The sequence below is a fragment of the Triturus cristatus genome, chromosome 4_2, assembly GCF_964204655.1.
Source record: "Triturus cristatus chromosome 4_2, aTriCri1.1, whole genome shotgun sequence".
Taxonomy (NCBI): domain Eukaryota; kingdom Metazoa; phylum Chordata; class Amphibia; order Caudata; family Salamandridae; genus Triturus; species Triturus cristatus.
This window is the reverse complement of record NC_140586.1, coordinates 979,148,225-979,176,185: the sequence shown is the minus strand read 5'-3', so window position 1 is coordinate 979,176,185 and position 27,961 is coordinate 979,148,225. Positions and strand designations below refer to the sequence as shown.

The 27,961-nt window shown below is 50.5% G+C and overlaps 1 long non-coding RNA gene across 1 annotated transcript in view; it reads left to right on the top strand.

The window, feature by feature from the left end:
• Positions 1–27,961, top strand: part of LOC146839199 (uncharacterized) — a 230,984-nt gene that overhangs the window by 162,238 nt on the left and 40,785 nt on the right. The gene's annotated exons all lie outside the window — the stretch shown is intronic.

Below are 27,961 nucleotides of genomic sequence, written 5' to 3'. Positions count from 1 at the left end.
AAGGTTGCATTTGACGACATCATATCTCAGGAGATGGAGCTGCTCTTTGTTAAGGTAATGAAGCGGACAGTTAATTTGCTGCAGGTCAGTGACTTGTGAGTTGCAACGATTCGTCAGCGACTCGGTACAGAAAGTTAGGACAGATTTTCTGTTCGCGTGACAGGGAGGAAGGTTATCGGATGATTCTTTTCTTATATTATGATTCTTTTCAGCTGTGGTAGTTCAATGGAAACCACTCGTGGTAACCAGGATTAGGACCAGGACTGCAACTCCCAGAATGCATTTGGTTGTTAAAAGAAAGCCAGTATCTGCGGGACAGCATCCTTCGTGACTTGAAGCCAACTGGTTGCACTACTAGTTAGGAATGCAAATCTTTCTTTTCAGCCACAGAAAGAATAGTGCTGATGCTTTCTGGTAACTGTTAAAAACGAATAATCAGAAAACAAGTATTCTAAGCGCCCCTTTTATAGCCGAAGCAGCATTGCACCAATAGCATGCTCAACAAGTGTCGACAAACGGAATGGAAACATGCCTTCGTGCTGCACAGCGTCGATGTAAATGATGCATCCATTTCAGAGGTTTCCGTGCAACCTGAACCGTGATAAAAAATATTTCAATGAATTTGGGCAGCCATAAATCCCAAAACGCCCTGCTATTCCTATACCAAGATGCCACTCTATGGTTTGAAATAGTCCATTATATATGCAGAACGTTATGAATTAAGTTGACACCTTAAACGGCATGGACTTATGCTGCATTAAGTTGTGTAATGTTGTGTGGACACAAACTCGAGTGCTTCATGTGCCGACATATTGAGCAAACAAGGAAACCGAAGCACCAAGGCATAGAGCGATTTGTCCAAGTCTGCACAGCTTGGTTAAGTGGGGAATTTGGGATTCAACTCCAGGTCATCTGTTTGCAAAATTTGCAATTTAACCAGTGAAAAAGACACGTTCTTGCAGGAACTGAATGCTGTGCATGGAGCCTTGACTCTGTCCTCATAACGCTCTGATTCTATAAAATGGTGACGCCTGAATATGGCTATTGAGAAAAATGTTTGGGGATGGGTCACTTTTGAGACAGGAAGGTTATCAGCGGATGATCTTATACATGCATGTGATGAGTTATTTCTCAAACTCTAGTCCCTGGGATTTCTTCTGCAATCTGCTGCCCTCTACTGCCAGGGCTCTCTATAATATGATATAATTATGTGAATATTAAAAATAGGAGCAATTATATGCGTGTTGGAACTGTTGCCCCTACATCTTGCTAAAGGCTACCAAACCTCTTTATTTTTTGCCTTTGCACATGTGACATAAGTCCTCGAAAGCATGCCTGCCCCTTGAAAATTGTCTTGGCTTTCAAGACTCTTGCTCAGATCTGGCAAGTTTTTGTTTCGTTTTTAAAGGTGTGTCTATTTAAGATGTGCCTTCCTTGTAACGAACGGCGCAACAAACCTCCCTGTCTGATTTCAGTAGGTGAATGTAGAGAGTACATCAGAGAACCAGTGAGGAGTAAGTTGTGCGCCCTTATCCATTGCTTCATCAGACTTCTACATTGGGGATTTTCCATGGATTCCATCACTCCTGCCCTCAGTGCGTAAACCTGTGGCGGTGTGCAGCCAGCCCTATTGTGGCGGTGTGCAGCCAGCAATATTGTGGCGGTGTGCAGCCAGCCCTATTGTGGCGGTGTGCAGCCAGCCCTATTGTGGCGGTGTGCAGCCAGCCCTATTGTGGCGGTGTGCAGCCAGCCCTATTGCGGCGGTGTTCAGCCAGCCCTATTGTGGCGGTGTGCAGCCAGCCCTATTGTGGCGGTGTGCAGCCAGCCCTATTGTGGCGGTGTGCAGCCAGCCCTATTGTGGCGGTGTGCAGCCAGCCCTATTGTGTCGGTGTGCAGCCAGCCCTATTGTGTCGGTGTGCAGCCAGCCCTATTGTGGCGGTGTGCAGCCAGCAATATTGTGGCGGTGTGCAGCCAGCCCTATTGTGGCGGTGTGCAGCCAGCACTATTGTGGCGGTGTGCAGCCAGCCCTATTGTGGCGGTGTGCAGCCAGCACTATTGTGGCGGTGTGCAGCCAGCCCTATTGTGGCGGTGTGCAGCCAGCCCTATTGTGGCGGTGTGCAGCCAGCCCTATTGTGGCGGTGTGCAGCCAGCACTATTGTGGCGGTGTGCAGCCAGCCCTATTGTGGCGGTGTGCAGCCAGCCCTATTGTTATGTTATTTTTTTTATTTTTTGTTATTTATTTGTTAAAGCGCAAACAGCTGCCCCAGCAACGGAGCGTCCCGGCGCTGACCTAACCAGTACCTGAGGGGAGGGGGGACCAGCAGAGGAATTAGATGACAGAGAAGAGATGGGTTTTGAGTTCCTTTCGGAAAGCGATCAGAATGGTTTGGGTACGGATGTGCAGAGGCAGGGAGTTCCATAGCTTAGCCCCTAAGACTTTGAAGGAACGTCCACCCTGTCTGCAGAGCTTAGTTCGGGGGACCGTCACGAGGTGTTGTCCCAGTGAGCGCAAGTTGCGCTGGGGCGTGTATGGTACCAGAAGAGGGCGCAGGAGTTCAGGACAATCAGAGTTGAGAATTTTAAATGCCATGGTCAGGGTTTTAAAGTGGATCCGAGATTCAATTGGCAGCCAGTGCAAATTACGAATGGTGACTCTGGCAGAGCACCTACGTGGGAGACCAACCACTGCTCTGGCGGCCGAGTTCTGGATATGTTGCAGTCTTGCTAGTTCAGCTTTGTTTGCCCCCAAGAGTAAGACATTGGCATAATCCAGCCGGGCAAGAATCATAGATTGTATAATGAGTTGGCGGGTTTTGGAGTCAAAGAATCCAAGTATGGGGTTGAGGCTCCTCATGAGACCCACACACGTAGCTGCCACTTTCTTCGTGTGGGACTGAAAGCTAAGTGAGGGGTCGAGCCAGACACCTAGGTTTTTGACGACATCTTTTGGCACGGGGGTGGGGCCAAGTACAGAGGGCCACCAATGATGGTTCCAAAGGGTGGGGTGGCGGTGTGCAGCCAGCCCTATTGTGGCGGTGTGCAGCCAGCCCTATTGTGGCGGTGTGCAGCCAGCCCTATTGTGGCGGTGTGCAGCCAGCACTATTGTGGCGGTGTGCAGCCAGCCCTATTGTGTCTGTGTGCAGCCAGCCCTATTGTGGCGGTGTGCAGCCAGCCCTATTGTGGCGGTGTGCAGCCAGCCCTATTGTGGCGGTGTGCAGCCAGCCCTATTTTGGCGGTGTGCAGCCAGCACTATTGTGGCGGTGTGCAGCCAGCCCTATTGTGGCGGTGTGCAGCCAGCCCTATTGTGGCGGTGTGCAGCCAGCCCTATTGTGGCGGTGTGCAGCCAGCCCTATTGTGGCGGTGTGCAGCCAGCACTCTTGTGGCGGTGTGCAGCCAGCCCTATTGTGGCGGTGTGCAGCCAGCACTATTGTGGCGGTGTGCAGCCAGCCCTATTGTGGCGGTGTGCAGCCAGCCCTATTGTGGTGGTGTGCAGCCAGCCCTATTGTGGCGGTGTGCAGCCAGCACTATTGTGGCGGTGTGCAGCCAGCCCTATTGTGGCGGTGTGCAGCCAGCCCTATTGTGGCGGTGTGCAGCCAGCCCTATTGTGGCGGTGTGCAGCCAGCCCTATTGTGGCGGTGTGCAGCCAGCCCTATTGTGGCGGTGTGCAGCCAGCACTATTGTGGCGGTGTGCAGCCAGCCCTATTGTGGCGGTGTGCAGCCAGCCCTTATGTGGCGGTGTGCAGCCAGCCCTATTGTGGCGGTGTGCAGCCAGCACTATTGTGGCGGTGTGCAGCCAGCCCTATTGTGGCGGTGTGCAGCCAGCCCTATTGTGGCGGTGTGCAGCCAGCCCTATTGTGGCGGTGTGCAGCCAGCCCTATTGTGGCGGTGTGCAGCCATCCCTATTGTGGCGGTGTGCAGCCAGCACTCTTGTGGCGGTGTGCAGCCAGCCCTATTGTGTCGGTGTGCAGCCAGCCCTATTGTGGCGGTGTGCAGCCAGCCCTATTGTGTCGGTGTGCAGCCAGCCCTATTGTGGCGGTGTGCAGCCAGCCCTATTGTGGCGGTGTGCAGCCAGCCCTATTGTGGCGGTGTGCAGCCAGCCCTATTGTGTCGGTGTGCAGCCAGCACTATTGTGGTGGTGTGCAGCCAGCCCTATTGTGGCGGTGTGCAGCCAGCCCTATTGTGGCGGTGTGCAGCCAGCCCTATTGTGTCGGTGTGCAGCCAGCACTATTGTGGTGGTGTGCAGCCAGCCCTATTGTGGCGGTGTGCAGCCAGCCCTATTGTGTCGGTGTGCAGCCAGCCCTATTGTGTCGGTGTGCAGCCAGCCCTATTGTGGCGGTGTGCAGCCAGCCCTATTGTGTCGGTGTGCAGCCAGCACTATTGTGGCGGTGTGCAGCCAGCCCTATTGTGGCGGTGTGCAGCCAGCCCTATTGTGGCGGTGTGCAGCCAGCAATATTGTGGCGGTGTGCAGCCAGCCCTATTGTGGCGGTGTGCAGCCAGCACTATTGTGGCGGTGTGCAGCCAGCCCTATTGTGGCGGTGTGCAGCCAGCACTATTGTGGCGGTGTGCAGCCAGCCCTATTGTGGCGGTGTGCAGCCAGCCCTATTGTGGCGGTGTGCAGCCAGCACTATTGTGGCGGTGTGCAGCCAGCCCTATTGTGGCGGTGTGCAGCCAGCCCTATTGTGGCGGTGTGCAGCCAGCCCTATTGTGGCGGTGTGCAGCCAGCCCTATTGTGACGGTGTGCAGCCAGCCCTATTGTGGCGGTGTGCAGCCAGCCCTATTGTGGCGGTGTGCAGCCAGCACTGTTGTGGCGGTGTGCAGCCAGCCCTATTGTGGCGGTGTGCAGCCAGCCCTATTGTGGCAGTGTGCAGCCAGCCCTATTGTGGCGGTGTGCAGCCAGCACTATTGTGGCGGTGTGCAGCCAGCCCTATTGTGGCGGTGTGCAGCCAGCCCTATTGTTATGTTATTTTTTTTATTTTTTGTTATTTATTTGTTAAAGCGCAAACAGCTGCCCCAGCAACGGAGCGTCCCGGCGCTGACCTAACCAGTACCTGAGGGGAGGGGGGACCAGCAGAGGAATTAGATGACAGAGAAGAGATGGGTTTTGAGTTCCTTTCGGAAAGCGATCAGAATGGTTTGGGTACGGATGTGCAGAGGCAGGGAGTTCCATAGCTTAGCCCCTAAGACTTTGAAGGAACGTCCACCCTGTCTGCAGAGCTTAGTTCGGGGGACCGTCACGAGGTGTTGTCCCAGTGAGCGCAAGTTGCGCTGGGGCGTGTATGGTACCAGAAGAGGGCGCAGGAGTTCAGGACAATCAGAGTTGAGAATTTTAAATGCCATGGTCAGGGTTTTAAAGTGGATCCGAGATTCAATTGGCAGCCAGTGCAAATTACGAATGGTGGCTCTGGCAGAGCACCTACGTGGGAGACCAACCACTGCTCTGGCGGCCGAGTTCTGGATACGTTGCAGTCTTGCTAGTTCAGCTTTGTTTGCCCCCAAGAGTAAGACATTGGCATAATCCAGCCGGGCAAGAATCATAGATTGTATAATGAGTTGGCGGGTTTTGGAGTCAAAGAATCCAAGTATGGGGTTGAGGCTCCTCATGAGACCCACACACGTAGCTGCCACTTTCTTCGTGTGGGACTGAAAGCTAAGTGAGGGGTCGAGCCAGACACCTAGGTTTTTGACGACATCTTTTGGCACGGGGGTGGGGCCAAGTACAGAGGGCCACCAATGATGGTTCCAAAGGGTGGGGTGGCGGTGTGCAGCCAGCCCTATTGTGGCGGTGTGCAGCCAGCCCTATTGTGGCGGTGTGCAGCCAGCCCTATTGTGGCGGTGTGCAGCCAGCACTATTGTGGCGGTGTGCAGCCAGCCCTATTGTGTCTGTGTGCAGCCAGCCCTATTGTGGCGGTGTGCAGCCAGCCCTATTGTGGCGGTGTGCAGCCAGCCCTATTGTGGCGGTGTGCAGCCAGCCCTATTTTGGCGGTGTGCAGCCAGCACTATTGTGGCGGTGTGCAGCCAGCCCTATTGTGGCGGTGTGCAGCCAGCCCTATTGTGGCGGTGTGCAGCCAGCCCTATTGTGGCGGTGTGCAGCCAGCCCTCTTGTGGCGGTGTGCAGCCAGCACTCTTGTGGCGGTGTGCAGCCAGCACTATTGTGGCGGTGTGCAGCCAGCCCTATTGTGGCGGTGTGCAGCCAGCCCTATTGTGGTGGTGTGCAGCCAGCCCTATTGTGGCGGTGTGCAGCCAGCACTATTGTGGCGGTGTGCAGCCAGCCCTATTGTGGCGGTGTGCAGCCAGCCCTATTGTGGCGGTGTGCAGCCAGCCCTATTGTGGCGGTGTGCAGCCAGCCCTATTGTGGCGGTGTGCAGCCAGCCCTATTGTGGCGGTGTGCAGCCAGCACTATTGTGGCGGTGTGCAGCCAGCCCTATTGTGGCGGTGTGCAGCCAGCCCTTATGTGGCGGTGTGCAGCCAGCCCTATTGTGGCGGTGTGCAGCCAGCACTATTGTGGCGGTGTGCAGCCAGCCCTATTGTGGCGGTGTGCAGCCAGCCCTATTGTGGCGGTGTGCAGCCAGCCCTATTGTGGCGGTGTGCAGCCAGCCCTATTGTGGCGGTGTGCAGCCAGCCCTATTGTGGCGGTGTGCAGCCAGCACTCTTGTGGCGGTGTGCAGCCAGCCCTATTGTGTCGGTGTGCAGCCAGCCCTATTGTGGCGGTGTGCAGCCAGCCCTATTGTGTCGGTGTGCAGCCAGCCCTATTGTGGCGGTGTGCAGCCAGCCCTATTGTGGCGGTGTGCAGCCAGCCCTATTGTGGCGGTGTGCAGCCAGCCCTATTGTGTCGGTGTGCAGCCAGCACTATTGTGGTGGTGTGCAGCCAGCCCTATTGTGGCGGTGTGCAGCCAGCCCTATTGTGGCGGTGTGCAGCCAGCCCTATTGTGTCGGTGTGCAGCCAGCACTATTGTGGTGGTGTGCAGCCAGCCCTATTGTGGCGGTGTGCAGCCAGCCCTATTGTGTCGGTGTGCAGCCAGCCCTATTGTGTCGGTGTGCAGCCAGCCCTATCGTGGCGGTGTGCAGCCAGCCCTATTGTGTCGGTGTGCAGCCAGCACTATTGTGGCGGTGTGCAGCCAGCCCTATTGTGGCGGTGTGCAGCCAGCCCTATTGTGGCGGTGTGCAGCCAGCAATATTGTGGCGGTGTGCAGCCAGCCCTATTGTGGCGGTGTGCAGCCAGCACTATTGTGGCGGTGTGCAGCCAGCCCTATTGTGGCGGTGTGCAGCCAGCACTATTGTGGCGGTGTGCAGCCAGCCCTATTGTGGCGGTGTGCAGCCAGCCCTATTGTGGCGGTGTGCAGCCAGCACTATTGTGGCGGTGTGCAGCCAGCCCTATTGTGGCGGTGTGCAGCCAGCCCTATTGTGGCGGTGTGCAGCCAGCCCTATTGTGGCGGTGTGCAGCCAGCCCTATTGTGACGGTGTGCAGCCAGCCCTATTGTGGCGGTGTGCAGCCAGCCCTATTGTGGTGGTGTGCAGCCAGCCCTATTGTGGCGGTGTGCAGCCAGCACTGTTGTGGCGGTGTGCAGCCAGCCCTATTGTGGCGGTGTGCAGCCAGCCCTATTGTGGCGGTGTGCAGCCAGCCGTATTGTGGCGGTGTGCAGCCAGCCGTATTGTGGCGGTGTGCAGCCAGCCCTATTGTGGCGGTGTGCAGCCAGCCCTATTGTGGCGGTGTGCAGCCAGCACTATTGTGGAAGTGAGTTTTGCGTCTGCCCGTGTTGTCTTTTACCTTCTTTCTTCTTTGGTGGGTATTGGAGGGTCACCCACTTCAGTCTGCTGATTCAACTATGTATTTGAGAGTGATTAAGCTATTGACATTGTAAATAACAATACCGTTTCTTTAAACGTTTAAAAAAAAAATAATAATGCTATGAGCAATGCCAATAGCTCTAACTTTACCAATGCCGAGACCATTGCATTGTAAATGCTTGTTTTATTGTTTTAGCTACTTCATACTTCACAATAGGTAGCACCTAAATGATAAACACAAAACGTGTATAAAAACCCTTATTTTCCGTCTGCCTTTAGGTCCGGCTACAATACTGCTCTTCGGTCAGGGCAGCTCGTGCCCTACGGCCCAGGGTCACTCCGCACCCGCAGCCCAGACTGCTCCCCTTTTAAATAGGGTGTTTGGAAATGGCACGGGATCAGTGATTATTTTTATCAAGGAGGTACATATATCGTGCCAATGAGTTTGCAGTATTATCAGATTCACTTCAAAGCGAGTGCTCTTTACTAGGCCTGGGCATTTTCTTTTGCGCAACAGAGAAGTGAAAATATTGCAAATCTCAACCTTTGGCCTTGTTTCACCTCCATGGAATGTTGGCAGTTCGCGCCGGTTTGTGCCAGTTTACATTGGTTCAGGCTTGTTTGCTAGTTCGTATGTGGATGACATTGCTTGGAAAGCATGATATTCGTCCAGCAGAACATATTCAGGAACAAACTGATAAATAATTCCTAGAGTGAAGTGTGTACATAAGTGGGTTTTTCGTATTTTGCTTTTATTTGATGAGTTCCTCCAGCCACTGCTCTTTACTACAGGAAATAGTTTTTCACACAATTGCACTAAATCTATCTATCACAAAGCTAGTTGTTGATCCATTATTTCATTTTGTGGAAATGCACTAAGTAGAATTTGTGAAGATTAAAAAATAAGTATGGCTGACTATATTGATGGCTTCATGAACGGAGGCGTTTTAGTTGTGTCTGTCATTTTACAGTTCGTGATTATAACCTTCCAGTTCTCAAACTTGTGAATGGCTCTCATGTATGCTTCGAGGTCTCCCTTCCCCCACCGCTCCCTCTTCAAACAAAAAAACAAGCATTGGCATAGCCAATAGGTCTCGCCTTTGGGACCTTATAAGTGTATAACCATGCGAAAGGATATTGTGCTGCATAACTAAATACTTATAAGGTCCCAAAAGCGAGACCTGTTGGCTATGCCAATGCTTGTTTTATTTATTTGTTTGCACCTTTATATAGCACAAACTTTACACAAAGGTATCAGAGCTCTTTAAATCAGCACAATGGCATTACAGTTAGCCACGAGCCTAGCATTAAAGAGAGCAGGCATGCACTGCGGGGGGGGGGGGGGGCCGCCGGCGATTGTAAAGTATGTGCTAAACCACAGTGCGTGTTTGGTGAATTATTTAAGACTGCGCAGCCTAAAGGTGCAATGCCGGGGTGGCTTGTGCTGAGTTCCGTGGTTCTACAGTGCACCACTTGCAGTGCACGGGTGTAACACAGTTAAATCTCACCACACCATGGAGGATTGACAGGTTCTCAGTAATGTATTCATAAAGGGCTGCGTGCATGGTTGTAAAAATGCTCCCATGTATTAACAAGCATTTACAATGTAATAGGTCTTGCATTTGCAAATGTTTAAGCTGTTGGCTTTTATTTATCAGTTTAAAAAAAACACATAAATAATAATCAGTGTCATTTACAAATGCCAAGAGCTCAAACTTTCGCAAATGCGAGACCTATTGCATTGTAAATGCTTGTTATTGTGTAGTGTAGGGGAAATACTGTAGGTGAAGGTATATGATGTTACCTGGGCCTATAGCAGGGTACCTATATGGAACGTAACAGTGAGGCCTGTCCAAGGGGTACAGAGGAGCTGAGGTCTGTCCAGAGGGCAGAGAAGAGGTGAGGCCTGTCCAAGGGTGCAGAGGAGGTGAGGCCTGGCCAGGGGCTGCAGATGAGGTGGGGCCTGCCCAGGGGGGTACAGAGGAGGTGAGACCTGTCCTGTCCAGGGGATACAGAGGAGGTGAGGACTGTCCAGGGGGTGCCAGGGAGGTGAGGCCTGACCAGGGGCTGCAGATGAGGTGGGTCCTGCCCAGGGGGGTACAGAGGAGGTGAGACCTGTCCTGTCCAGGGGAGTACAGAAGAGGTGAGTCTTTTCCTGGGGGTGCAGAGGAGATGAGGCGTGTCCAGGGGCTGCAGATGAGGTTAGGCTTGTCCAGGGGGGTGCAGAGGAGGTGAGGCCTGTCCAGGGGCTGCAGATGAGGTGGGGCCTGCCCAGGGGGGTACAGAGGAGGTGAGGACTGTCCAGGGGGTGCCAGGGAGGTGAGGCCTGTCCAGGGGCTGCAGATGAGGTGTGGCCTGTCCTGGGGGGTGCAGTGGAGGTGAGACCTGTCCTGTTCAGGGAGTGCAGAGGAGGTGAGGCGTATCCATGGACTGCAGATGAGGTGAGGCCTATCCAGGGGGGTGCAGAGGCAATGAGACCTGACCTGTCCGGGGGGAGGGTACAGAGGAGGTGAGGCGTGTCCAGGGACTGCAGATCAGGTGGGACCTGTCCAGGGGGGTGCAGAGGAGGTGAGACCGGTCCTATTCAGGCAATGCATAGGAGGTGAGACCTGTCCAAGGGGATGCAGAGGAAGTTAGGCCTGTCCAGGAGGTGCAGATGAGGTGGGGCCTGTCCAGGATGTGCAGGAGAGGTGATGTCTGTCCATGGGGGTGGGGTGGGTACAGAGTAGGTGAGGCTTTCCCTGCCCAAGCTGGTACAGAGCAGGTGAAGCCTGTCCTGTGCTGAGGGGTGTAAACGAGGTGGGGTTGTGTAGATGGGTGCAGAGGAGGTGTGGCCTGTCCTGTGCTTGGGGTAGTTCAAAGGTGGTGGGGCCTGTCCAGGGGGTGAAGTGGAGGGAAGGCCTGTATTTTGCTTGGTTGGTTTAAGAGGTGGTGGGGCCTGCCTAGGAAGGGTGCAGAGGACATAATGCCTATCCAGGATGGGTGCAGAAGTGGTGAGGCCTGTCTGAAGGGGAGGTGTGCAGACAATGTGAGGCTTACCCAGAGAGGTGCAAAGGAGGTTAGGCCTGTCTAGGGGGTGAAGAAGAGGTGAGGCCTATTCTGTGCTTGAGGGGTTCAGAATAGGTGGGTCCTGTCAATGACTGTTTGTTTGGACTTCTCGGCCCGCCCAAACCAGTCATGCGCACTTTCCCCCTTCTCCATGCAGGCTGCATTACAGCCTGCATGGAGAACATGCCCACCCCCCCAGCCCCTGGCTGAGCGCTGTGTCATGGCGCTCAGACCAATCACAAGGGGAGGGAACCTGGCTGCCTGCTTCCTGTTCCTGTTGGAGGCATGCGAGCAGGAGCAGAGAAGACGGGTGTCAACCTCCATGCTTCCTGTATCTCGGTTCCAGCGATTTCCAACACTCACAAAACTACATCTCCCATCATGCATTGTGAGGGCTCTCACCCTGTATGCTTTCCCATACTACTCTGAAGTACAGGTCAGCTGACTCTCTGATATAAAAACAGGCTACGCCCGTTATCCGGTGCTTGGCTTCCATTTTAAGTTAGAACCACGCCCCGTGTTTGTGACTTACCTGAATCTCGAGAGTCTGGAGCTCAACCTGGACTGCTAACTGAAGAGACTCTTCGTCAAGTAATTGCTGTTTGTTCTGAATCCAGTTTATCCCGCTGCAGTGCGAGGCCGTGCTGCCTTCAGCCCCTTCTTCGTTTGCTTCATTCCTAACGCCCAGCAACGCGAGGACGCGTTGATCCCTGTTTCCCGCGGAGCTTACCGCCCCGCTTATGATTTAGTAACTTTTATCTACATCAACAATTTGGAAACCGAGCAATAGGGTTCTAAAGTAAAGTCCAAGTAATGTTGATAGTGCACAACAAAAAAGAATATTTTTCCAAATTATTTTCAGTTGTTCAAGTCTTGTCTTTTATTCTTTGAAAGAGCTTCTTCGATGTGAGCCCCCTGTCAGCCAACACGTGTTTCGTCCTGACTATATCACGTCATGGACTTCATCAGGGCTGCAGGCAAACAAAAATATATAATAACCAAAATACATAAGCATTATCACTGAACGAAATTCATACATCTGAATTAGCATGGTGAACTGTAATTTTAAAATTTCAGTTTATGGTGCCGGATAACCTAATAGGTTTAAGTGGTGATCGGAGCCAGAATTTTGATGTAATGTGTCCACCGAAAAGTAGAAATTATTCCGTGAATATAGGAAAGGAAGTGAAACACCTGAAGGGGTGTAATTTGTAAGGAAAGAACCTAAAGACAAACCAATCGTAGTGAAGAAAGAAATAAACAAGGCTATATAAGCCATGAAGACGAAGCCGTTATCATAACTAATAATCTCCTAGGTAACGGCAAAACCCATAAGTTTATAGTGAACCTTAAAGTAAAGAAAAATACCAAGCGATAGTATATTTGTCTGCTAAACATTAGAACATTAAATTAAAATGACTAACGTCAATGGTAAATAAATTTGAAATAATCTCGACAACAAACAGCCATGAGAGAACCTAATGTCAGTATGGTGTTTAGTATTCTGTCACCTAAACACATACTATCGCTTGGTATTTTTCTTTACTTTAAGGTACATAGATCGATTAATAGTGCGGAATACTATACAAGAGTAAAACGTGAAGAATTCGAGTTAAGTCTACACCCTGGATACTACCGGTACGCCTTTATTGTATATTTAATCTAGTGCCTAACAAGGATATCCAATTGGATCACAATAACTTAAGACGATATCTTCTCTTTTCATTTTTTGGTTCACTAATTTTAGTTCGTGAAATGCAACATTAGGTTTTGGACCTAATAGTTTAAGCCCTTGATCATATCTTATATAGGTGAGTTTATACTTCGTTTACGCCTTATCACAGTGGTACTGTCTTAATCAGTGTGAATACACTTGGTGTTCACTATAAACTTATGGGTTTTGCCGTTACCTAGGAGATTATTAGTTATGATAACGGCTTCGTCTTCATGGCTTATATAGCCTTGTTTATTTCTTTCTTCACTACGATTGGTTTGTCTTTAGGTTCTTTCCTTACAAATTACACCCCTTCAGGTGTTTCACTTCCTTTCCTATATTCACGGAATAATTTCTACTTTTCGGTGGACACATTACATCAAAATTCTGGCTCCGATCACCACTTAAACCTATTAGGTTATCCGGCACCATAAACTGAAATTTTAAAATTACAGTTCACCATGCTAATTCAGATGTATGAATTTCGTTCAGTGATAATGCTTATGTATTTTGGTTATTATATATTTTTGTTTGCCTGCAGCCCTGATGAAGTCCATGACGTGATATAGTCAGGACGAAACACGTGTTGGCTGACAGGGGGCTCACATCGAAGAAGCTCTTTCAAAGAATAAAAGACAAGACTTGAACAACTGAAAATAATTTGGAAAAATATTCTTTTTTGTTGTGCACTATCAACATTACTTGGACTTTACTTTAGAACCCTATTGCTCGGTTTCCAAATTGTTGATGTTTAGGGTAGACTTGGTTTACAGAGATTACGACATTTGTGGTTGTCGTATTGTTAACCTAGTAGCAAGGGTTCATTTTTACACTTAGAACGAATATACATTTCTCTGCGCAATTTGTCCTTACCACTGTGGCTTGTTGTTTTAACTTTTATCTACAGCCTGCTTCCCTGAAACTATTCCCATTCGCTCCCGGTTACGCGAGTACGCGTTATCGGCAGCGTCACAGCAGACTGGACTCGGTTCATTGAGAGCATAGCGCGGAGAAGCGCTGATTATTTACTTTGTTTGTTTCTTTTTGGTGTAACACTCACGCCCGGATATCATGTAAAGCTGTTGTCCCCGTCATACTTATAAGAGTGAAGAAATGATCCACTCCGCATATCCGGCTCGTCTCCTGGGATCGCTTGTGAGCCCTAGTGTGGATGGAACACACAAAGTCCGGTCCACTTTTTGTTTAAAGCCCACGAACGTTGGAGAACTCTCCTAATTATTCTCTGAATCATCGGAGCCTCTTTTTCTTTCATGAGGAGTGCAAAGACGACAGCTTTCAAGGACTGCATTTAAGCACCCTGCATCAAGGAGAGAAAACCTTTCTTTTGTGAAGGAATCACGTACTTCATTTTTTTTGTGGGAACTTCCTCTCGCTTCCTGAAGTGCAAATCGAGGGAATAAGATTGCCGGCCATCTGACTGAGTCAGGAGCTCGTATGACCCCTTACTTTCCTGAATAATCCTTTCACGGGCTTACTGCACGCAATTTGGCATTCATTCTGCCTCTCCCTTGAAAGTGCTTTTGGTGACTTATTGATCTTTAGGCCTCTCAACACTAGCATTACTTTTCTTGTCTGCATATCCCATAATACTTATATGTCCTTTTGTTCTTTTTTCACACAGCTCTAACCCCTCATTGGTAGGGGTGGGCGGAATTTGCGGAATTAACCTTCGCAAATTATCGCGAGAATGTTTAAAATTATCGCAAACAAGCAGAAATATCGCGAAGATGCGGAAGTTTTTTTCCGGCATGTTCGCGAGATTTTCTGCATGGTTGCGGGTCGCCAACTTACCCATGTGGTTGCTTGCGGGCGCGGCCATCTTGTTTTGAGTTGTTCTCGCGGTGCATGATCGCGAGAAGAAAGACGTGATCGCGCGACGCATGACGTCACTGCGGGCGCGAACTGTCGCGAGACAGCGCAAATGGCTAAAAACAATACAACATCTCATGGAGAACGCGACCGGATCAAGAAAACTTGTCGGCGAACGCAGGGATTCAGGTAAGGCGATCGCGCGCGCGCGAGAATGTATCATTTTACAGCGCGAGCAAGAAACAAATTATCGCCAAGCTGCGGAAACCGGAATTTTTGACATTTTCGCGCTCTCCGCGGAACGCAAAAATGCCAAATTATCGCAATTTCCGCGAACGGAACGAAATTTTTGCCCAGGCCTACTCATTGGTCCCGATTGCTACGGCATCCCTGGTGGTTCTTTCGGTCTCTCCACTCCCTCTGGATATCTTTCCACCTTCTGGTATTTTCACTGCTATAGGAGGATATATCCTGCAGGAGTGTTTAGACGTTCTCTTCGCTTCCGAGGATACTGGTTTGCCTGGTCTGGATCTTAGAATCCCGACAACGGGGGACCTGGCTCAATGTGCGTTTCTTTTTAATTCCAAACCCGAACCCCCCCTGAGCAACACCCCCCTTGACTCTCCTCGTGCCCTCCCCCGACTTGCGAGCCATGCCGACCGTGACTAAAAGTGGGGCCTGTCCAGAGGGGATGCAGAGGTGAGATCTGTCCTGTCCAGGAGGTGCAGATGAGGTGGGGCCTGTCCAGGAGGTGCAAGAGAGGTGATGCTTGTCCATGGGGAGGGTGGGGGGGTGTACAGTAGGTGAGGCCTTCCCTGCCCAACTTGGCACAGCTATTACTGTTGATTGCTAACTTGTAAATTAAGTACTTCGAACTCCAGTCTCATAAAGAGACCAAAGGGGTGTGTTTTATCCTAAATACATATATTTTGAATACATACCTGGTGTGGTTGTCCTTTCATTTGATCATTCAAGAGATTATAGACTGGTAAAACAAGCTGCTATACATTCTTTCAATACTTAGCCTGAAGGCTGCTCTCCATAGCTACCACTAGGATAGCTTTCAATAAAGGATGTATTTAACCAATTCACCATAAGGGGTTGGTTGGACTGATACAAGGTGCCCACTAGAACTAGTGGACAGCATATATCAGGCCAACTTCTCACATTGGTGTGCAGCGTGTGGGATTCCAGCTTGCTATTGTTTTACCAGATAATCTTAATTCAATTGATCAACTGAAAACCACTAAAGGTACCTAAGGTACATATAATATCAAGTTTAGCTACAGTACTTTCTACTGAACTTAGAGTTGTGTGTTAAGGGATAGCACACACTTTCTACAACTCAAGAGAGTTTAGTAGGCCACACTAGTGTAGGTAGTGCAATACACCACACCACATTAGTAATGTCTAGTCAGCCAGGAACCAGTGGGTCCCTGCCAGGAGTCAGTGAGCACCTTTCCTATAAATATGAGGATCTCACCTTTGCTCATTTTAGGGCCTTATGTTCCATTAGGAAGCTGAAGACAGGCAAAAGCCCAACCACCCAGCATCTCATAAAGATACTTAAGCTGGATGATATCTCAGGGCCTAGTGGGCCTGATGGGGTAGGCAGTGTGGGTGGGGCAGCAACTGAGGGTGGGTCTAGGGATGGAAACTCCCCTGACCCTAACTCTAATGCTGGCCAGACTGATGACAATGATCAGAATCTGTTGAACCCAGCTCTCCTGGATGAGGATGAGGAGGAGGAGGATGAAAACAATGCTCCTTCCTTTATCCCTCCAGACAGAGTTGACAATAGGGCTAGAAGGGATAGATCTCTGTCAAGGTGATCTGTCCAGTCTAACTCCTCTATAGGGACCTCTGTCTCTTCTCACAGAGGGAGGGAAACCTCCCAGGAGAGGAGAGAGAGACTGCTGAAGTATGAGCAAGACAAGTTCAACCTCAGAAAGCAGCAGATGGCCTTAGATAGGGAAGCCCTAGAGCTCTACAGAGCTAGTAAAAAGGAGGGACTAGAGTCCCTTGGTGGCAGCAATTTCCCTAGCGATAGGGAGAGGTCTTATGACCATAGAAACCTAAGTAAGATTTTCCCTCCCTACCAGAGTGGGGATGACATCCACAAATGGATAACTGCCTTGGAGAGGGCCTGTAAAGTACAGAAGGTCCCTCAAGGTCAGTGGGCAGCAATCTTATGGCTCTCCTTTGCAGACAAAGGTAGAGACAAGCTCCTCACTGTAAGAGAAGAGGATGCTGATGTTTACCAGGTCTTGAAAAGTGCTCTGATTGATGGGTTTGGCCTAACCACTGAACAATACAGGTTAAAGTTCAGAGACACCCAAGAAGCACAAAATCAAGTCTGGGTTGACTTTGTTCACTGTGCTGCTAAGGCTCTGGAAGGTTGGTTATAGGGCAGTAAAGTGTGTGACTTCGTAGGATTATACAATCTGATAATGAGGGAGCAGATTCTTAATAACTGTCAAAATCAGCTGTTGCACCTGTACCTGGTAGACTCTGATCTGACCTCTCCCCAAGAATTGGGAAAGAAGGCAGACACATGGTTCAGAACCAGGGTGAGGCAGAAGGTACAGAACCAAGGTGGTGACCCAAAGAAGCAGGATTCTAAGAACTCTGACAAGGGTGGGGACAAGGGTAAAGACCAGCAATCTTTTTAAGGGCCCCAACAAATCTTCTTCTAATGGGGAGTCACAGTCAAGTAAGGGTAAAGGCCAAAAGAAACCTTGGTGCAAAATCTGTAAGCAGAAAACTCACTGGACCAGTGACTGCACCAAGGCCAAAGAGAATACTCCAGCCCCCACCAATGCCCCTAAGGCACCTGCTCCCCCTAGTGCAGTTACAATTGGTGGTGGGAATACACAGAATAAGGGTGTAGTAGGGTTGACCCTGGGTTCTGAGATGGACTCTGGCCTAGTCAGAGTTCCAACTCAGGCTGTGCTTGTCTTTGATGAGGGCATGGATATGTCCCCTGTGTGATTCCCAGTAATCTGGGCAAATACAGACAACAGCCTTTGATAAATGGAGTAGAAGCCTGGGCATTCAGGGACACAGGAGCAAGTGTCACAATCGTGACAAAAGATCTTGTGGATCCTGGGCAGATTATACTTTGTGAAATGTACCAAGTGACCAATGCTAGCAATGTCAGAACAAACCATTCTCTGGCAGTTGTTAACTTCTCCTGGGAAGGGGTAACTGGCCTTAAGAAGGTTGTGGTAAGTGCATACCTACCAGTACAGTGCTTGCTTGGCAATGATCTAGAGACTTCAGCTTGGGCTGAAGTGGAGCTCAGGACACATGCAGAAATGTTAGGGATCCCTGCTCGTGTCTTTGCTGTGATTAGGTCACAGGCCAAAATGTCTGAAACTGGACAGGCCCTGGATTCTGGAATAATGGACCAGGTGCCTCACAAGAGGAGGAGCAGTCGGGTTAAGGCAGAGCCTTCCTAGCTGATTCAGAATGCTGATGAGTCTCCTCAGGGAGATGATCTTGAGCCTGAAGAAGGAACTGTCCCACATGAGCTTGAACCTGGCCAGTTTGAGTTCTTGGGGACAGGGGGCCCTTCCAGGTCTGATCTGAGCCAGGGGCAGAAAACCTGCCCCTCTCTTGAACCCCTCAGAAAGCAAGCTGCTGATGAGGCTGCTGGGAATGCTAGTGACACCCATAAAGTTTATTGGGATGATGGACTCCTTTACTCAGAGAGTATAGAACCCAAGCCTGGTGCATCCAGGAGGTTGGTTATACCTCTGAGGTTTAGGGGTTTCCTATTGTCACTAGCCCATGATATTCCCCTAGCAGGACACCTAGGCCAGAACAAGAATTGGGACAGAATTGTCCCTCACTTTCACTGGCCCCACATGTCTAAGGACACAAAGGAGTTTATTCACTCCTGTGTAAGCTGCCAAGCCAGTGGCAAAGCAGGTGGCACTACAAAGGCCCCCCTGATACCACTACCTGTGGTGGGGGTACCCTTTGAAAGGGTAGGGATTTACATTGTTGGTCCCATGGTCCCATGGATCCCTAAACAGTATCTGGGCACAGATTTATATTGGTGGTGGATCATGCCACCAGGTGCCCAGAGGCAATTCCCTTAAGGACCACTACAGCACTTGTGGTGGCAAGAGCTCTCTTGAGTGTATTCTCAAGAGTAGGTTTTCCTAAGGAGGTAGTATCTGACAGGGGTGCAAACTTCATGTCTAGTTACTTGACTGCTATGTGGAAGGAGTGTGGAGTGAACTACAAGTTCACCACACCCTATCACCCACAATGCAATGGTTTAGTTGAGAGATTCAACAAAACCTTAAAAGGCATGATTAAAGGACTCCCAGAGAAGCTTAGGTGAAAATGGGACCTACTCTTGCCCTGCCTTTTATTTGCATACAGGGAGGTGCCTCAAAAGGGGGTTGGTCTCCGCTCCAGGGTGGCTGAGTACATGAAAAGGCAAACAAAAACCTTGAGGCTAGCCAGGAACTGCAAAAAGCCTGACATGACCAAAAGGTTGTACTGACTGTTTACCAGCCAGGACAGAAAGTGTGGGTGTTGGAGCCTGTGGCCCCAGCAGCCCTCCAGGACAAATGGAGTGGCCCCCATACAATTGTTGAACAAAAAGGGGAGGTTACCTACTTGGTAGATCTTGGAACCCCTAGGAGTCCCCACAGGGTACTTCATGTCAACAGACTAAAACCATACGTTGACAGGGCAGACGTGGGCTTGCTCATGGCGACTAAAATCATATGTTGACAGGGCAGACATGGGCTTGCTCATGGCTACTGATGAAGGACAGGAGGAAGAGAGTGACCCACTCCCTGACCTGCTTTCTCAGAACCCTGATGATGGGTCAGTTTATGGTGTAGCCTTGGCAGGCAGCCTCACTGCCCAGCAGCAAACTGACTGCAGAAACCTTCTCAGCCAGTTTAGACATATGTTTTCTCTGACTCCAAGTCAGACCACCTGGTGCACTCATGAAGTGGACACTGGGGACAGTCTACCTGTGAAGAATAAGATCTAAAAATTTGATACTTGTATAGCGCACTACTCACCCGCAAGGGTCTCAAGGCGCTTGTACGAATACCGCTGTGGAACCCATCCTGGCTTTCCCTGTGAGGCGTCCACTCCTGGGCACCCCCAAGGTGGAGGCCAGGCATCGTTAGCGTTGTGGGGGCCGTTGTGGAGATTAAGCAAGCTATTGCCCACAGTTGCAGAGTGGGACTCCATGATTGGAATGGCACCGAGGCGAGAATTATCAGGTCCATGGAATTTTTTAGCCCAAGACCCGCCGAGGCGGGGAATTGAACCCTGGTCCCGGGCTAGACCTCTGCATCAGGGTCTGCCACTCTAATCATTGAGCCACACTTCTCCACTCTACAGGCAACCTGACCATGTCAGGGACTGTATAAGGACAGAAGTCCAAAAGATGTTGTATCTGGGTGTGATTGAACCCTCAGTTAGCCCTTGGGCTAGTCCAGTAGTCTTTGTACCTAAACCTCACACCAGTGGTGGGAAAAGAAAGATGAGGTTTTGTGTAGACTACAGGGGTCTCAATGCAGTCACTAGGACTGATGCCCATCCCATCCCCATGGCATATGAGCTAATATATACTTTGGCCTCAGCCAAGTTTCTAAGCACATTTGACCTGACAGCTGGCTACTGGCAGATCAGACTAGCCGATGATGCAAAGACAGCATTTTCTACCCCTAGTAGGCACAATCAATTTGTGGTAATGCCCTTTGGTTTGAAGAATGCACCTGCCACTTTCCAAAGGTTGGTGAATCAAGTCCTTACAGGCCTGTAAGACTTTAGTGCAGCATATCTAGATGATATTGCTGTCTTTAGCTCCACCTGGGAGGATCACCTGGTCTACCCGAGGAATATTTTGGAGGCCCTGCAAAAAGCAGGCCTAACTATCAAGGCTACTAAGTGCCAGATAGGGTAGAGTCAGGTTGTGTACCTGGGCCACCTTGTAGGTGGAGGCCAGGTTCAACCACTGCAGAGCAAAATCCAAACCATAATGGAATGGATTGCTCCAACTACCCAGACTCAGGTGAGAGCCTTCTTAAGCCTGACTGGGTACCATAGGAGATTTGTCAAGGAGAATGGATCAATAGTGACACCCCTGAATGACTTAACTTCTAAAAAGATGCGCAAAAAGGTTCAGTGGACAGCTAGCTCTCAAAAGGCATTTGATGACCTGAAGCAGGCCATATGCACTGCTCCCATTCTGCAGAGTCCTGACTACTCCAAGAAGTTCATTGTCCAAACAGATGCATCTGAATTGGGGGTAGGGGCTGTACTGTCACAATTGAATGATGAAGGTCAGGATCAGCCAGTAGCTTTCATAAGCAGAAAGCTGACGACTAGAGAGAAACGTTGGTCAGCCATTGAGAGGGAGGCCTTTGGTGTGGTTTGGGCTCTGTAGAAGTTGAGGCCATACTTGTTTGGTACTCACTTCCTTGTTCAGATAGACCATAGGCCCCTCTTATGGCTAAAACAAATGAAGGGTGAAAACCCCAAACTGCTTAGGTGGTCCATTTCCCTACAGGGGATGGTCTTTACAGTGGAACATAGACCTGGGAGTAACCATGCCAATGCAGATTGACTCTCTAGGTATTTCCACTTAGAACATGAAGACTCAACTGGTCAAGGTTAGTTTAATGTCCCTGCGTTTGGTGGGGTTGTGTAGGAGAGTAGGATCTGCTTCACAGGGGTACCCCCACTTTTTGCTGGTATTTCACTGTTTTTCGACCTTAGTCTGGCTGTGGCCCTGCTAATCAGGACCACAGCCGAGCTGCTTCCTCTCTAAAATGGTTTACATGTACATTAGGTACGTATCTAAATTGGATTCTGGAGTGCCTTATAAGCCCCTAGTATATGGTATACTATGTACCTAGGGCATAGGTACCTCAGAGTCCTACCAGGGGCTGAAGCATGTATTATGCTACCCCTGGGAAGCACTCCAAAATGGCACCACAGGTCTGCGACTGCAGCCTCGGTAAGGGTGTGCTGGCACCCCTTACTGTGGTTTAGGCTACCTATATCACTATCATTGAACACACATATAAAACCTATAGGCAACTCCTATGGCAGGCCTTAACAATCCTGAAGGCAGATTGCTTGGTTTTTATGTGAGAGGGTGCCCCTGCATGAGCAGAGCCCCTCTGCAGCATTCGGAGTACCTCCTCTGATACTTACTTATGGCTGTTCTGTGATACAGCCATACCATATACTCTAAAGTGCGTTATAACCTTGCGGTAAATGCTAACTTTGGGATGGCTGCACGGAAACATGCCGTGTTTGGTGTCAAACGCTTTGGAATACTACCACCCCCCCCGCCAGTTCTTGTGGCGGGGGTAGCATTCCACCCTTCTAGAGGGAGAGACATGTTCACACTGGTCTAACCCGGTAGGACTTTCCTGAGCCCTGGCATCACAAAATGGATGCCTCTGCCACAGACACGGGTCTGGCCTCCTGCTGCTGACCGAAACTCTGGCAGGGGTTTCCTGTCCCAGGGGGGTGTAACCACCTCCCCAGACAGGCAGATGTGTATTGGGGCTGGGCGGGAACACTCTCTGGTGCTTTGAAGTCCTGCACTCGGGGCACACTTGGTGTCCCTGTGCATAGTCCAGTTCAAACCGGTTGCAGGGGCTACGTGCCCCTGCTCTGGTGCGAAACTGGACAAAGGAAATGGATGTAACCACCCTCTTTCCAAACCCTCCCATAGGTGGGTCCCTAGAGTATGTCCAACCCCGAAACTTAGTATAAGTATGGGAACCCAGTCCTCGTGACTTTAGATTACCCTGGACGAATCTCTGCAATATATATCCTGGACCTTCGACAATCTACTTTGCTAAGAAGACTGAAGAAATCACCCTTGGGGTCAAGGAGTGACTCCCCTGCTTGGCAGGCACCCAAGAAGCAACTGACCGATCTGCATCGCTGAAGCTCCCGCCGGACGCCAAAGTCTTTGCATCACCAGAGGTGGATTTCCAGACTTTCCAGAGGCTACCCTGAGGCCACGGCAAAGCTGAGGCCCGGGGCTATCGTGGGTGACGTGGAACCGTGGCCCCTGGACACCATGAACTTTTGCAGCAACACTATCTTCCTGGACTTCCTCGAAGTTGTGCTTTGGGCTCCGAGTAGCCCCAGCCTTGAGCACCTCCTGCACCGAAGATTGCTAGCCTCCACTCCACGAGTGACCCGTGGGACAGTTTCAAGTGCAACCGCTCGAGGCTCCTTTGCGATCGCTAGCCCATTGGCTAGTAGGTCCCCAAGAAGGCAACTCCTCTTCTACTTGGGCTTTCCTGGTTGCTCCAGACTTGCCCTGACTTACCCTTGCTGGGTGAGTCCCTCAGACCTTGGTGGTCTGCACCACTGTTCTTTCTCTGATTTCCAATGACTTGCTGTTGCCAAGGCTTGTTGGGTCCTTTCTGGTCGCGGACACCGCAGCAGTCGACAGACTACATGGGACGGCTGGAATCCAGCTCCTGGTCGTCATCGGCGCCTCCTGGACCTCGTGGCTGAAGAGTCAAGACACCCATCAACTCACCTGAAGCACCCGACATCTGTGGGCATTGGTCCATCCTGCCCTCGGTCACTGGCTAGTGACCCAGACACTGTCCCCTCTGCTTTCAGGTTTCTTCTAGATCCAGGCTTGGATCTTTCCGGACACTTCTCCTCTTGCAGCAGTTCTTTGCCAGGTTCCATTGCAATCGTCGATGCGACCCGACACCAAAAGACACCTATGCACCCGGCTTCCCTGGGTGAGGTAACTCGAGTACTCCGGTGCTCCCGTGGGTGCTAGCCCTAGAACTTCTTAAGTCCAAAAGGGTTTGGTCCTGACTCGATTCTAAGTGTCCTTAATCTTTACATTTCCAACCCCGACATTGCCCAAAGAAGCTAACGGGAACCCACGGTTATGTTTACACACTGCATACAGTCCCCGTGGGTGCCCTGTGTCACTACCTTGGGTGGTTCCTTGGGGTCCCAGTGATTCTACAGGCTCTAGGCCTTGTGTCTAGTTTAGTCGTGGTTCTTATACCACTTTTTTGGTATATGGTTTGGTATGCCCCTAGGGCCCAAACGTGCATTTGTGCTATTACTGTTGATTGCTAACTTGTAAATTAAGTACTTCGAACTCCAGTCTCATAAAGAGACCAGAGGGGTGTGTTTTATCATTAAAGAGATTATAGACTGGTAAAACAAGCTTCTTTACATTCCTTCAATACTTAGCCTGAAGGCTGCTCTCCATAGCTACTACTAGGATAGCTTTCAATAAAGGTTGTCTTTAACCAATTCACCATAAGGGGTTGTTTGGACTGATACAAGGTGCCCACTAGAACTAGTGGACAGCATATATCAGGCCACCTTCTCACACTTGGAATCTCCAAAATGGTCCTTGGGAGTTTAGGACCCCAATTCCCACAGTGCACCTGGACAACACCCTTAAAAGTCCCCTGGATTCACACCAGGCAGGGGACTCTTGGTGGAGTTGATGCAGGTGAGCTCTTTTAACCTGCAGCTCTTTATTCCTCTTGAAACAAGGTACATTCAAAGGCCTATAGTTCAGATAATGCAGCAGGCGCAGTCAGTCAGAGTGCAGGGCCTGATGGTGCAAATCAAATGTCCAGCTTGGCAGTCCTTCTTTTCTCAGTTTCAAGCAGCAGAGGTGAGAGGCACTGCCCCTCTCAGATACGTATTCAGTGTTCTCTGGGGTCGCACAGGAGAGAGATATTCCTCGGCTTCCCAAAAAAACACTCCTTATAGCTCTGGATGCCTCGTATATCAAGGGGAAACCTCAACCATATTTTAATTACTCTCTCCAATCACAGACTCGTAATAAAATTATTTATATGAGGCTGTTAGCCCTTCCAATTCATGACTTCAACCCGCTGTGGGCTCGGAGGAATGGCCAGCTAACATGTAGGCTCTGTAATTATCCACATGAGTCCTGGTTATATCTGCCATGATCGCTGACGTCTATTGGTCCCAGTCTATCGGGAAAAGTTACTGAGACGTTGCAGGGAAGCATCTGATTTGTGCTTCAGTAATAATTCATCCCAAGTTCTAGCAAGGGCTGGGAAGTTTGTTAATATTATTTTAACTGCACTGCTTAATGCCCAGCATTAAGAAACAGACAAGTTCTATTCTCATTGCACAAATGAACGTTGATGAAAGTTAACTATCAGTAATAAGCATTGTGACACTTTTTTTTATTGTCTTTCATACTATACACTTCCCTTTTAGACTAAACGGCTAATTGTGATATAGGCCATCAACCTGAAATGCTGCTTTTGGAATTTACATTTATTTCGTATTGCCAGATTATATAAATGTGTATACAATTTTTAATTCTTACATTTTATTAAGTATCAATATGATGTTTGTATGTTACGGTTTTAATTAACTGTATAATAAAAGAATATTCTCCTCCCCCTGGCATCTGCACATTCCTTCCTTACGCCTGCCATCTGGCTGGGTTCAGAGGGTAGGGGTGTAAATGAAACTGGCTTCTTCTGCCTGTCCCCCTCCTTCTTTTGAAGATCATGGTTTACGACCCCTCCCCAGGGGTCTGTATCCTGATCCTGCCCAGGACCCGGCTCACATCCTAGTCCCCACCATGCCCTGGTTCACATCCTTGTCCTCACCAGGCCCGGTTCACATACTGGTACCCACCAGGCCCTGCTCAAATTCTGATCCTCACCAGGTCCTGGCTCACATCCTGGTTCCTACCATGCCTCTGGCTCACATCCTTGTCCTCACCAAGCCCTGGCTTACATTCTGGGTCTGGCTCACATCCTAGTCTACACCACACCCTGGCTCACATCATGATTCTCCCCAGGCCCCGGTTCACAACCTAGTCCACACCAGCCCCAGCTCACATTCTGATCCTCACCAGGCCCCTGCTCACATTCTGATCCTCAGCAGGTCCTGGCTCACATCCTGGTTACCACCAATCCCCGGCTTACATCCTGGTTCCCACCATGCCTCTGGCTCACATCTTTGTCCTCACCAGGCCCTAGCTTTCATTCTGGTCCTGGCTCACATCCTATTCTACACCACACCCTGGCTCACATCCTGGTCCTCACCAAGCCACGGGTCATGCTCGGCTCCTCACCAGGCTCATACGCTGATCTTCAGGAGGCCCCGGCTTACCTCCTGGTCCTCACCAGGCCCCCGTTCACACCCTGAGCCTCACCAGGCCCGGCTCACATCCTGGTCCCCACCAGGATCCAGCTCACATCCTGATCCTCACCAGGCCCGGCACACATCCTGGTTCCCACCAGGCCCCAGCTCACATCCTGATCCTCACCAGGCCCCTGCTCACATTCTGATCCTCACCAGGCCCCGGCTCACATGCTAGTCCTCCCATTCCCCTGGCTCACATGGGGGCTGTCGCCAGGCCCCGGCTCACATGCTGGTCCACAACAGGCCCCAGGCCACATTCTGGTTCCCACCAGGACCTGGCTTACATTCTGGTCCTCCCCGGGTGCCGTCTCACATTCTGGTCCTCACCAGGCCTCACCTCACATGCTGGCCCTCACCAGGCCCTGGCTCACACGCTGCTCCCCACCAGGCCCTGGCTTACATACTGGGCCCCACCAGGCCCCTGCTCATGTCCCAGTCTTCAAGCGGGCCCTGGCTCAAGCCATGGTCCTTGCCATGCCCCGGCTCATCCCCTGGTCCTTCCTAGGCCCCAGCTCATGCCCTGGTCCTCCCCAGGCCCCTGGTTCAGTGCCTTGGTCCTCTGGTTCAGTGCCTTGGTCCTCCCCTGGCACCAGCTCAGTTTCCTGCACCTACGCAGGCCAAGGCTCAGTGCCCTGGTCCCCCCTAGTCCCAGGCTTAGCATCCTGGGCCTCCCCATGCCCCGACTCAGCATCCTGGTCCTCCTCAGGTCCTGCAAGAGTGAAAGAACAAGCTATGCATCCTGGTCCTCCCCAGGCCATGCAAGAGTGAAAGAACAAGCTATGCATCCTGGTCCATACCAGGTCATGCAAGAGTGAAAGAACAAGCTATGCATCCTGGTCCATGCCAGGCCATGCAAGAGTGAAAGAACAAGCTATGCATCCTGGTCAATACCAGGCCATGCAAGAGTGAAAGAACAAGCTATGCATCCTGGTCCATACCAGGCCATGCAAGGGTGAAAGAACAAGCTATGCATCCTGGTCCATGCCAGGCCATGCAAGAGTGAAAGCACAAGCTATGCATCCTGGTCCTCCCCAGGCCACGCAACAGTGAAAGAACAAGCTATGCAGCCTGGTCCATACCAGGCCATGCAAGAGTGAAAGAACAAGTTATGCATCCTGGTCCTCCCCAGGCCACGCAAGAGTGAAAGAACAAGCTATGCATCCTGGTCCATACCAGGCCATGCTAGAGTGAAAGAACAAACTATGCATCCTGGTCCATACCAGGCCATGCAAAGGTGAAAGAACAAGCTATGCATCCTGGTCCACACCAGGCCATGCAAGAGTGAAAGAACAAGATGTGCATCCTGGTCCATACCAGGCCATGCAGGAGTGAAAGAACAAGCTATGCATCCTGGTCCATACCAGGCCATGCGAGAATGAAAAAACAAGCAATGCATCCTGGTCCATACCAGGCCATGCAGGAGTGAACGAACAAGCTATGCATCCTGGTCCATACCAGGCCATGCAAGAGTGAAAGAACAAGCTATGCATCGTGGTCCATGCCAGGCCATGCAAGAGTGAAAGAACAAGCTATGCATCCTGGTTGATACCAGGCCATGCAAGAGTGAAAGAACAAGCTATGTATCCTGGTCCTCCCCAGGCCATGCAAGAGTGAAAGATCTAGCTATGCATCCTGGTCCATACCAGGCCATGCAAGAGTGAAAGAACAAGTTATGCATCCTGGTCCTCCCCAGGCCACGCAAGAGTGAAAGAACAAGCTATGCATCCTGGTCCATACCAGGCCATGCAAGAGTGAAAGAACAAACTATGCATCCTGGTCCACACCAGGCCATGCAAGAGTGAAAGAACAAACTATGCATCCTAGTCCATACCAGGCCATGCAAGGGTGAAAGAACAAGCTATGCATCCTGGTCCATACCAGGCCATGCAGGAGTGAAAGAACAAGCTATGCATCCTGGTCCATACCAGGCCATGCAAAGGTGAAAGAACAAGCTAGGCATCCTGGTCCACACCAGGCCATGCAAGAGTGAAAGAACAAACTATGCATCCTAGTCCATACCAGGCCATGCAAGGGTGAAAGAACAAGCTATGCATCCTAGTTCATACAGTCCATGCAAGAGTGAAAGAACAAGCTATGCATCCTGGTCCATACCAGGCCATGCAGGAGTGAAAGAACAAGCTATGCATCCTGGTCCATACCAGGCCATGCAAGAATGAAAAAACAAGCAATGCATCCTGGTCCATACCAGGCCATGCAGGAGTGAAAGAACAAGCTATGCATCCTGGTCCATACCAGGCCATGCAAGAGTGAAAGAAAAAGCTATGCATCGTGGTCCATGCCAGGCCATGCAAGAGTGAAAGAACAAGCTATGCATCCTGGTTGATACCAGGCCATGCAAGAGTGAAAGAACAAGCTATGTATCCTGGTCCT